The sequence below is a fragment of the Nycticebus coucang genome, chromosome 10, assembly GCF_027406575.1.
Source record: "Nycticebus coucang isolate mNycCou1 chromosome 10, mNycCou1.pri, whole genome shotgun sequence".
In the NCBI taxonomy this organism is placed as follows: Eukaryota; Metazoa; Chordata; class Mammalia; order Primates; family Lorisidae; genus Nycticebus; species Nycticebus coucang.
In genome coordinates this window covers 50,671,538-50,680,542 of record NC_069789.1, presented here as the reverse complement: position 1 = coordinate 50,680,542, position 9,005 = coordinate 50,671,538, and the positions used below count along the sequence as shown (strand labels likewise).

The window sequence follows — 9,005 nt, the reverse complement described above, 5'->3', positions numbered from 1 at the left end:
GTCCATTTCCTTTACACGGACTCTAAATATTATTCGAAACATACACTCTTGGAGAGAATGTATTGTAAGAAAGAGCCTTGTGTTCAGGAGTCTGGGGATCTGGATTCAAATTCTAGTTACCAGCACTTGCTGAATGCGTCTCTCCTTGGGCGTTGCCACTTCCCGTTGCTGCTCTAGACCTCGGACAGCTCATCTGTAAAATGGGGGTGACCAGCCCTACTTCACCAGGCTGTTTTGATCTAAGGGCACACTCTGCAACTCTAAGATTGCGAGTGCTAGGCCAAAAGCAAGATAAAGAGGACTGACAAATCGATGACAGGAGGAAGGTCATGGAAGGCCTGATTCCAGCCAGACCTCAGACCTTGAGCGAGTGGGTCAACCTCTGAAGGGACTGGCGAAGCCTGCGCGTCCCTGGTGGAAGAGCAAGACGCCTACAATTCAAAGGCACGCGAGGGAAATCAGAGACGACTTGTATCTGGAGGTACTAACAGTTCTAGAGGAGGCAGGTTAGCTCTCTAACCTAGATGGCTCTGCGCCTCCGCCCGACCCCTCCCTGCGCGTCCGCCCTTCGCCTGAGCCCGCCCGCGCCCCGCCGCCCTGTCCCGCCGGCCCCGCCCCAGGCTTCGCCCCCGCCTCGCCGCAGCCCCTGAGCTGCCGGGTGCTGCAGACTGGCGTTCCTGGACCCCCGAGCGCACAGCCACACGTAAGTCTCGGCGGGTGGCCGGCCGGGCACCTCCACGGCTGAAGGGCTGGGGTGAGCCGACCGGTCCCGGTTACTTTGAAACCGAAAGCTCCTGCCGGCGTCCGGCCAGCACCCCGCGACCGGCGCGGGGGTGGTGGGGTGCGAGGCCGCGGCTAGGCCGGGCGGGAGACTGCGGGCCTGGGCCGGAGGTCGCTGGGGGCCGGCGGGGCCGGCGGGGCAGAGGCCGCTGATGGAGGCGAGTGGGCGCGCTGTGGAGTGGGTTTTCTTAGCAGGCGAGATGTGTGGCGGAGACCGAGACTGTGCTGGGGGTCCCGAGCTAGGGAGCTGTTCCGGAGCGCGGTTGTGGACCGAAGGGCCGGGTGCAGTTGGGGTGCGCAGGGGAGGAGGGCTTTTGGGGTGCCCCGCACACCTGCACTGCAGATGGGGCCTGGCCTCCTGCCACACTCTCAGGCGTCCCTTCCACCTTTGCAAGAGTTTCCAGCCAGAGCTACTCCAGAATGAAACTTTGAACAGTGCAAGGAATGGAAAACTCCACCAGCTGATGGTTTGCGTGTCCTCCTTCAGTCAGTCCCCTCTCTGCACAAAATGAGCTCAAAGGGTCCTTGAAGCAAACCAGGGCTCTGATAGGACAGATGAGTTGTCTCTGGGCACCCTGAGAGTTCGCAGAATCTGAGTTCTGCAGCCCAGGTCGTCTTTCCCTGTTTCTGCTCTTGCCGGGGGTCTTGGCAATTGTGATACGTTTTGGTGATCACCCGCTGCTAGTCCTACTGGGCCGCTCTAGCGACTTTCTCTGCTGGCTCTGCAAGTTTCCATATTTGGCTATTTCAGATTTACTTTCGTGAGAACTCAGTTGTCTCGCTGTGGCAGGCAGAGCCGCCCTAGGAGAGCGTTAAGATCAGTGGAATGAGGCAGGCCAGGTGCCCTGCCCCCGCGGCCCCCTGCGGGCCCCACCCTCTGCTGCGGCTCTGGTCCCTGGTCCTATGCCCTGTGAAGACAGGCATCTAGCAACTAATTTAATTTAGCAAATATTTACTGAGTAAGTGCTTTATGAGATCTGGGCTAGGGCCAGTGAAATATGGTTCCTTCCTCCAGAGAGATTTGCATTTAAAAGAATTTTGGAAGACATAAAATACAAGGAAATAAGTTGAAGTATTTCTGGGAATAGAACAGTTCTGGGTGTGTGTGTGAGATAATTTTAGGCAGCAAAAGGCTGGGCTAAGACCTCTGAAATCCCAGTGCAGCTGCCTGCTCTGCCTTTTATACACACCAAGCTGAAACCTGGGCTATTAACATATTGATCATCTGAACACCTCTCCCCCCAAGTTTACTCTAATTAGATCGAGAGACAGAAATTGATGCAAGAAAGATGGATGTGGGATGGAAGTGGAAAAGACCTAGATTCTACAAAGCTTTTTGGTTTTGTTATTGTTTTTGTCGTAGCTAATAGATCTTGGGACTCTCACTCCCTGCATCATGGCCAAGGGCAGGAGAAAGTCTCCCACCTGAGCCAGCATCTGGAAGCAGAGAAGTGATGGAGAAGTGGACTCCTGGGTATTCTTGGCTGAGATCCATGGTAGTGTAGGGTAGGATGGCAGCGTTTCCCTTGGTCAGCAAGTGTCACCAACAGGGTGGTAAAAAGAATATGGAAAAGAGATGGCACCCCACTCACTAAAAGTACTATTAGGTTACTGATGGGAAGGCACCGCAGTAGTTAGACAAACATTCCATTGTTATCTCAGGTTTAGTTGGGAGGACATTGAAGAAAAAGATAATTCCTTATATGCTCTTTCCTTTTCAAAGAATTTTCCCGTTGCCCTTGTTTTGTTCTCATTTTGTCCTCCAGGATACCTTTTTGAGTCAGGCCAATGCAGACCTATTCCTCACATCTCCCAGATGGTGAGGGTGAAACACCAACAATGTCAGTAACCCCTTGACTGTCACCTCTGGACCAGATATGGCGCTGTCCAGTCTCTGGTTCTCCTGCTCCAGGCCGCTCTCCCTGGTTTCTCAGAGAGCCCATCTGCCCGTGTCTTCCTTATCTGAGAGGACAGCAAGGGGACCCAAATTCTGTGTGGTCTGTTCCTGGTAACATGGAATAAGTTGTGCTGGAAACTGCCCTAGTCCCTGCATGAACAGACTCCCAATCTATTAGCTCTGCCCAACCAGGCAAACTTGGGACAAGACCTGTGCCTACTTTTGTGTGTATCTTGGAACCTGGTATAGAGTGGGCTAAACAATGTTGGCTAAATTGCATTGCATTCGCCTGGGGTGAGTCTTCCTTGGGCTCTGAGCTGCCAGGGACACTTGCTGGGTAGAGCTTGGGAGAAAGAGATTGAGCTGCCCACAGGACTTGCATAGATCCTAGAAATTAGAACAACACTGTACAGTTTGCCAATAGCCCATCTCATCTGATTAACTCCCTGCTACCTCCTCAAAGAGAAGGGAGAGGCAGGTGCTATTCTTTCTACATTGTCTGGTTGCAAGTTGGGGCTTAGAAATGATTTGAAAGATACCACATCACATTGGAATGGCCTGAGCCCATGTCTTCTGTCTCCAGTTCCTATGCTCCTCCCAGAGTATCTTGCCTAAAGGAAGCCAGGATTCTGGGCAGGAGGAGGATGAGAAAATAAGCAAGGTATTCATCAAAAGCTGCCCGACACCTTTGACATTGATCAGGGGTCTTTAAGAGTTAATAAACCAGGAAAATGGGGGAGGGAGCAGTGGCAGACACAGTCTCTGAAGAGCTTCATTGAGCTTCCTCTGAGCAGGAGCCCAGTAGAGGTGTAGCAGGTGGGTAAGTGTGTGTGAGGGGGGTAGAGAGGAGCGTGCTGCAGGGCAGAGGCTATCCCTAGGGCTGGAGGGCATCTGCTGCTGCTATTGCCAGGGTTGGGCCCTGCAAATTTGTTGCTTTTCCCAGAGGAAAGCTTTATTGGAGGGATCAGATGGCATCCTTGACCTGTATAGCCTTCAACAAGTTCTATCTGGTGAGGCACTGGGGTGGAGGACCAGGGAAGAGGTAAACTGAAAATACTTTGTTTATTGGTATTTGGCAGCAGGTGGTGGTGTGTGCTTAGATTGTGCTGTACATACAAAAGTAGAACACATCCGAATAGCCTGCACTGTGCATGCTGCATTTGCAGTGTCCATCTGACACACGGATGGATAGAGCCCAGCATGCTCCCTGTGAGGGGTGCAGTGGGGGGAGTGGCCTCTCATGTCACTCTCAGCAGATTCCCCACAGGCTCCCTCCATTTCCCTTGTCACCAATTCAGAACATGCCTGGAATTTCCCCCATAGCTTTTTTAAATTTTCCTCTCAAGGAGAAAGTGCTCTTCTCCAGACAAAGTGAGATCTCTGTCTCCACCTGCACCTCCATGTCAGCTTTGTCCTCCTCCCTGGGGCAGACTCCATGTCTTCCTCCCACAAATGCCTTCCCTCCCCACAAGCTCAATTTTCTCTTAAACAAGAAGACCCCTTGCTTCCCAGTCCCTCTTCTCTCTCTTTCACTAATAAGCTTCTGGAAAGAGCAGCTAGCACTTGTGCTCTCTTCCTCACTCCGCACTCTGCACCTGCCATGCCGCTCAGATTGGCGGTTTCTAAGGCCTGGTCACCAGCCCTCACCGCAGCTGTTACCCATTTCCTTGAGGCGGCCACAACATCCCCCACTATCGTCCTCTTTCTTGACCTTGAACTTCTGGTCCTCTACCCTGTAAGTGCTTATGGGACCAAGCCTGGATCCTCAGGCCAGTGTTCTATTCCTTCAGCTCCTCTCTGAAGGAACAGAGCTGTTTTCTGCTACCAGGACGTAAATGACCACTCTTAAGGAAAGGCCAGGCACAGTGGCTCAAGCCTGCAATTCCAGTACTTTAGGAGGCTGAGGCAGGAGGACTGCTTGAGCCCAGGAGTTTGAGACCAGCCTGAACAACATAGCAAGACTTGTAGTTACTTGGGAGGCTGAGGCAGAAGGAGTTTCAGGTTGCTGTGAGCTGTGGTTGTGTCACTGTACTCCAACCTGGAACTCCTTAGGCGTCTGTCCCAAGCCTCTGCTTCCTCCACTCTCCCCCAACTGTTGGACAGCTCACTGTTGCTCCTCAGTCACCTTAGTCCTATCCCTGCCTGTCAGTCCTGATCTACTGTCTATTCCCAGTTCAGGGCCACAGACTCTTTCCTGGGCAACTCTTTCCATTCACTCATTTTCCTCTTTTCTTTTTCACACTATTGCAGAAGGGCTGTCTTTTTTTTTGAGACAGAGTTTCACTATGTCGCCCTTGATAGAGTGCTATGGAATCACAGCTCACAGCAACCTCAAACTCTTAGGCTCAAGTGATTCTCTTGCCTCAGCCTCCCAAGTAGCTGGGACTATAGGCACCCACCAGTGTCCGGCTAGTTTTTTTTTTTTTTTGTAGAGACAGAGTTTCACTTTATGGCCCTCGGTAGAGTGCCATGGCCTCACACAGCTCACAGTAACCTCCAGCTCCTGGGCTTAAGTGATTCTCTTGCCTCAGCCTCCCGAGTAGCTGGGACTACAGGCACCCACCACAACGCCCGGCTATTTTTTTTTTTTTTTTTTTTGGTTGCAGTTTTGGCTGGGGCCGGATTTGAACCCGCCACCCTCGGTATATGGGGCCGGCACCCTACCGACTGAGCCACAGTCTCACTATGTCCCTCTCGGTAACCACTGTGCTATGGATGCCAAGCCCTGGCTATTTTGTTGTTGTTGTTGCCATTTTTGTTTGGTAGGCCTGGGCTGTGTTCAAACCCACCAGCCCTGGTGCATGTGGCCAGAGCCCTAGCCGCTGAGCTGTAAGTGCCGAGCCCAGAAGGTTGTCTTAATACATGACCTAATTAAGACCTACTACTTTCACTAATGGAAAAAAGGAAAGAGTGTGGATTTCAGAATCTGGCAGGCCTGGGTTCAAATCTGGCTTATAACTTGTTGGCTGTAGTTGTATGATCTGGGCGAGTTGCTCAACTTCCATAAGTGTCTATATTCCCACCGGTAAACAGAAGTAGCAATGGGATTATTGGAAAGATTAAACGAGCTACTATCTAAACAGAGCCTAGCATCTGGCCGGTATTCTGGTTTTCTTCTTCCAGGTGGATATTAGAAATAGAGTTGTGGGGTTTCTGGGGAGCTGGAAAATGCATGCCTAGCCTAAATGCGTTTGTACATAAGTGAAAAACAAACAAGCAAAAGAACTGCCATGTGCCAGGCTAGACAATCATTTAAACTAGCCTGTTGCTGCCACTTTTCATCTTTAGACCAGATAGACTTCAGGGGCCAGGGTAGGTGAGCTAGGATGGGGCAGAGCATCATGAAGGTAGGCTGCATGAGCTCTTGGGCAGAAGGTGGCAGGCAGCATCAGAAACTGGTGCCCAGGGCTCATGTTTTAGGGTCAGAATTTTAGTTATTATAAGATCTTGTGGGCAGAGCAGGCTGCAGCTTTAGAGGAAGAATAGTGCTTGGCAGGGAGCCAACACAGGCACCCAGCAGAAGAAATAAAACTTACTTGGGAAGCAAAATATAGGCTCTGGTTTGATCAACAGGAGCAGAGCAGTTACTTTAGGGGGAGCCAGGGGTGAAGTCAGAGCAGGATGAAGTTGACTTGATTCAATGCCACCACACCGAACCCTTTCAGTTCTTCCTTACTGAGGCAATGGCTCAGAGCAGCCAGGCTATGTTCTGAGGTTTTTGTCAGGGAGGCCCTTGACCTTGGAGAAAGGAGGCCGGTGCATGGAGCTGATTAGAACTCATGAAAGTCCCTATTCTGCCTTCATGTTGTTAGCATTCTGAGGGACAGGCTGGCCCAATGCCTGTGATGTAACCTGGGAAATCTTCATATGCCTCCCTGTGTTAGAGTCAAAATAATTGAACATAGAGCAAAGGCTTGCATGCTAACTATATGCAGAATGAAGGAAGTGACTAAGAAATTGGGTGGGGTTGTTCCAAGAAGTCCTGGAAAGTAAGAAGTGGACCAAAGGGATAGGAAAGAATATTGGACTTGGCAGAGGTGTTTTGGAGAGATAGAGGGAGAAGGGAATAGTCATCCTAAAGGATGGGAAATAGATTATTTAGGAACGGACTGATTTACTTATGTTAAGGGAGTTTATTTCAAAGTTGATGATGTGGGATGTTGCCTGAGACTCTCAGAAGCACCTCACAGACCTCCCTCCGGGATGTGCAGTGTTACATACTAGCTGTGCACAGCCAGACACTAAATTCTTTTAGTCCTTCCTTGATACTAACAGTTCCCTGTGTATGATGCTAAGTGGTTGACTCCACTTACACTGGATCTTTCTGACAGGTGGACTTCTGTAGCACCCATTTCTTTTACCCCATAACTGTCATGCTAGATTTTCTCCCCATCAACCCTGTTCACACAGGCCTTCCACAGCTGACTTATCTATTCCTACCTTTCCTCACATCACTTCCTCTTCCTAGATTGCCTTCTCTTTTAATCTACTATTCTGTGGCCTATCACCCTTTTCAAAACAAATTCCAAATTCATTTCTTTTGGGTTTTCTGTGTTAGGACCCCCAGATCATCCCCAAGTTCCATGATTTGCTAGGAAGATTTACAGGATTCAGCATATAGTCAGACTCACAGCCATGATTTGTTGTAACAAAAGATAGAAATCAAGGGCAGCAAAGCAAAAGGTGCCTACCGGTAAGTCCATGGGAAACCAGAGGCAAGCTTCCTAGAATCTCGGAAGGGACTCCCCAGTGGGAATTATGTAGGATGTGCTTGAATTATGTAGGATGTGCTTAATTTCTGTAGCAGCAAATTCTGACACCAGGCTTCAAGTGTCACCTACCAGGCAAGGCCATTAGAGGCTCAGTGCCCAAGGTTTTTATTGAGGTCTGATCACATAGGCATCTCTGTCTAGTACATAACAAAATTTGAGACTTCCAGAAGAAAAACAGTTGCTTAGCATAAACCACATTGTTTGCACACACAGTTTATTCACAGAGAGCCACTTACATCAGTTGGGGTAGTGGGAGTCTTCCGGAAATTCACGTTCCCAGATGCCAGCCACGGGCCATTCTTGCAAACAGACTCAGGCCTACTGTGTTAACCCTTTTCTGCACAGCTTCCCACTATAATCCCACCTGTCCTGTCCCTCAGTGCCTAACTGTGGTTATACAGTACAGAAAATCTCCCTAAATAAGGAGCCAGAAAACCTGGGTTAGAGCCCAGCCTGGCCACGTACTGCTGGCTGACTTTTTGAACCCCTCACTCTCATTTTCCTCATTTGGAAAAGGGGAATTACAATTCTTGTTAGTAGACCTCAAGAGGGACTGAAATCGAAGGAGATGATAGAGTTGGTCATTCTGTTCATCTTTCTGGGATGAGCACCTCCAGCGTGATGAGTGAGGTGTGGAGAGTTAGGGGCGAGTGAGAGCGGTGTGGTTACCAGCTGTGGTACCTTGTAGGTGCTGCGTAATCCCCTGAGCTTCAGGTTTCCGAACTGTAAAATAGGAAGAATAATAATAGAATAGTACCTCATAGGGGTTGCTGTGTGGGTTACATGGAACAACCCAGGTTCCTAGCACATTATAGGCACTCCGAGTGGCAGCTGTTGAGTACTTGCTGTATGTCAGCACCTTCAAAAAGAAGGTGCCTTCTCAATTCTGGAGAAGACTAATATTGAATAGTAGTTACGTGAACAATAAATTACATTCCTGTTAAGTGCTGTAGGTAATTAAATGGCACATCCTAAGAAAGGGGGAACCTGCCCTGGCAGAGGAGGCACGCAAGTGTTAGCTGCATTTTCAGCTGGGCTTGGATGAGTTTAGCTGAGCTGGAGGTGGGGAGGGAGGGAGGAGAAGATGTTTCCAGCAGAGGCCATAGTTTGAGCAAAGGGAGACCAGCCTTCAGGTGAAGGCATGGGAGGGAAGGTTCTCTGTTCAGATGAGGAATAGGATAGAGACCAGAGATGCTAGGGGATAAGGGAGGAGATGGAGGGCACTCCCAGTTGACCTCGAGATGTGGGCAGAACCACTGTAGGATGTGTTAGGGATTTAGAACTTTAATAATGGGAGGCTTTGAAAAGGTTTTACCAGCTTGGCTTCTTCAAAAGCGCAGTCAGGCTGCTGCGTGAAGAATGCTCTGGAGCGGTAAGCATACGTGAGGGAGAACCAGTGAAAGGAGACAGGAGGGGGTGGTGGCTTGAATCTGGGTTGGTCTTGGGCATGAAGTGGGCTGAATGTATCTATGAAGTACATTCAAGAGCCCTCAGTAACTAATTGGATGTGGGGGAGGAGAGAAGGCATTGCAGGAATGATGCTACTAGCCTGGCCA

At 50.0% G+C, this 9,005-nt stretch overlaps 1 protein-coding gene across 8 annotated transcripts in view; it reads left to right on the top strand.

The window, feature by feature from the left end:
* Positions 1-343: 343 nt before the first annotated feature.
* The window catches only part of TRAF5 (TNF receptor associated factor 5), a 106,462-nt gene continuing 97,800 nt past the window's right edge, over positions 344-9,005 (top strand). For 5 of the 8 annotated variants that reach the window (XR_008383020.1, XR_008383018.1, XR_008383019.1 and 2 more), the window contains exon 1: positions 383-703. The gene's annotated coding sequence lies outside the window, so the exon portion shown is untranslated. Of the gene's footprint in view, positions 704-9,005 lie in introns of all 8 variants that reach the window. The other 3 variants (XM_053605241.1, XM_053605237.1, XM_053605238.1) reach the window with 2 other exon arrangements.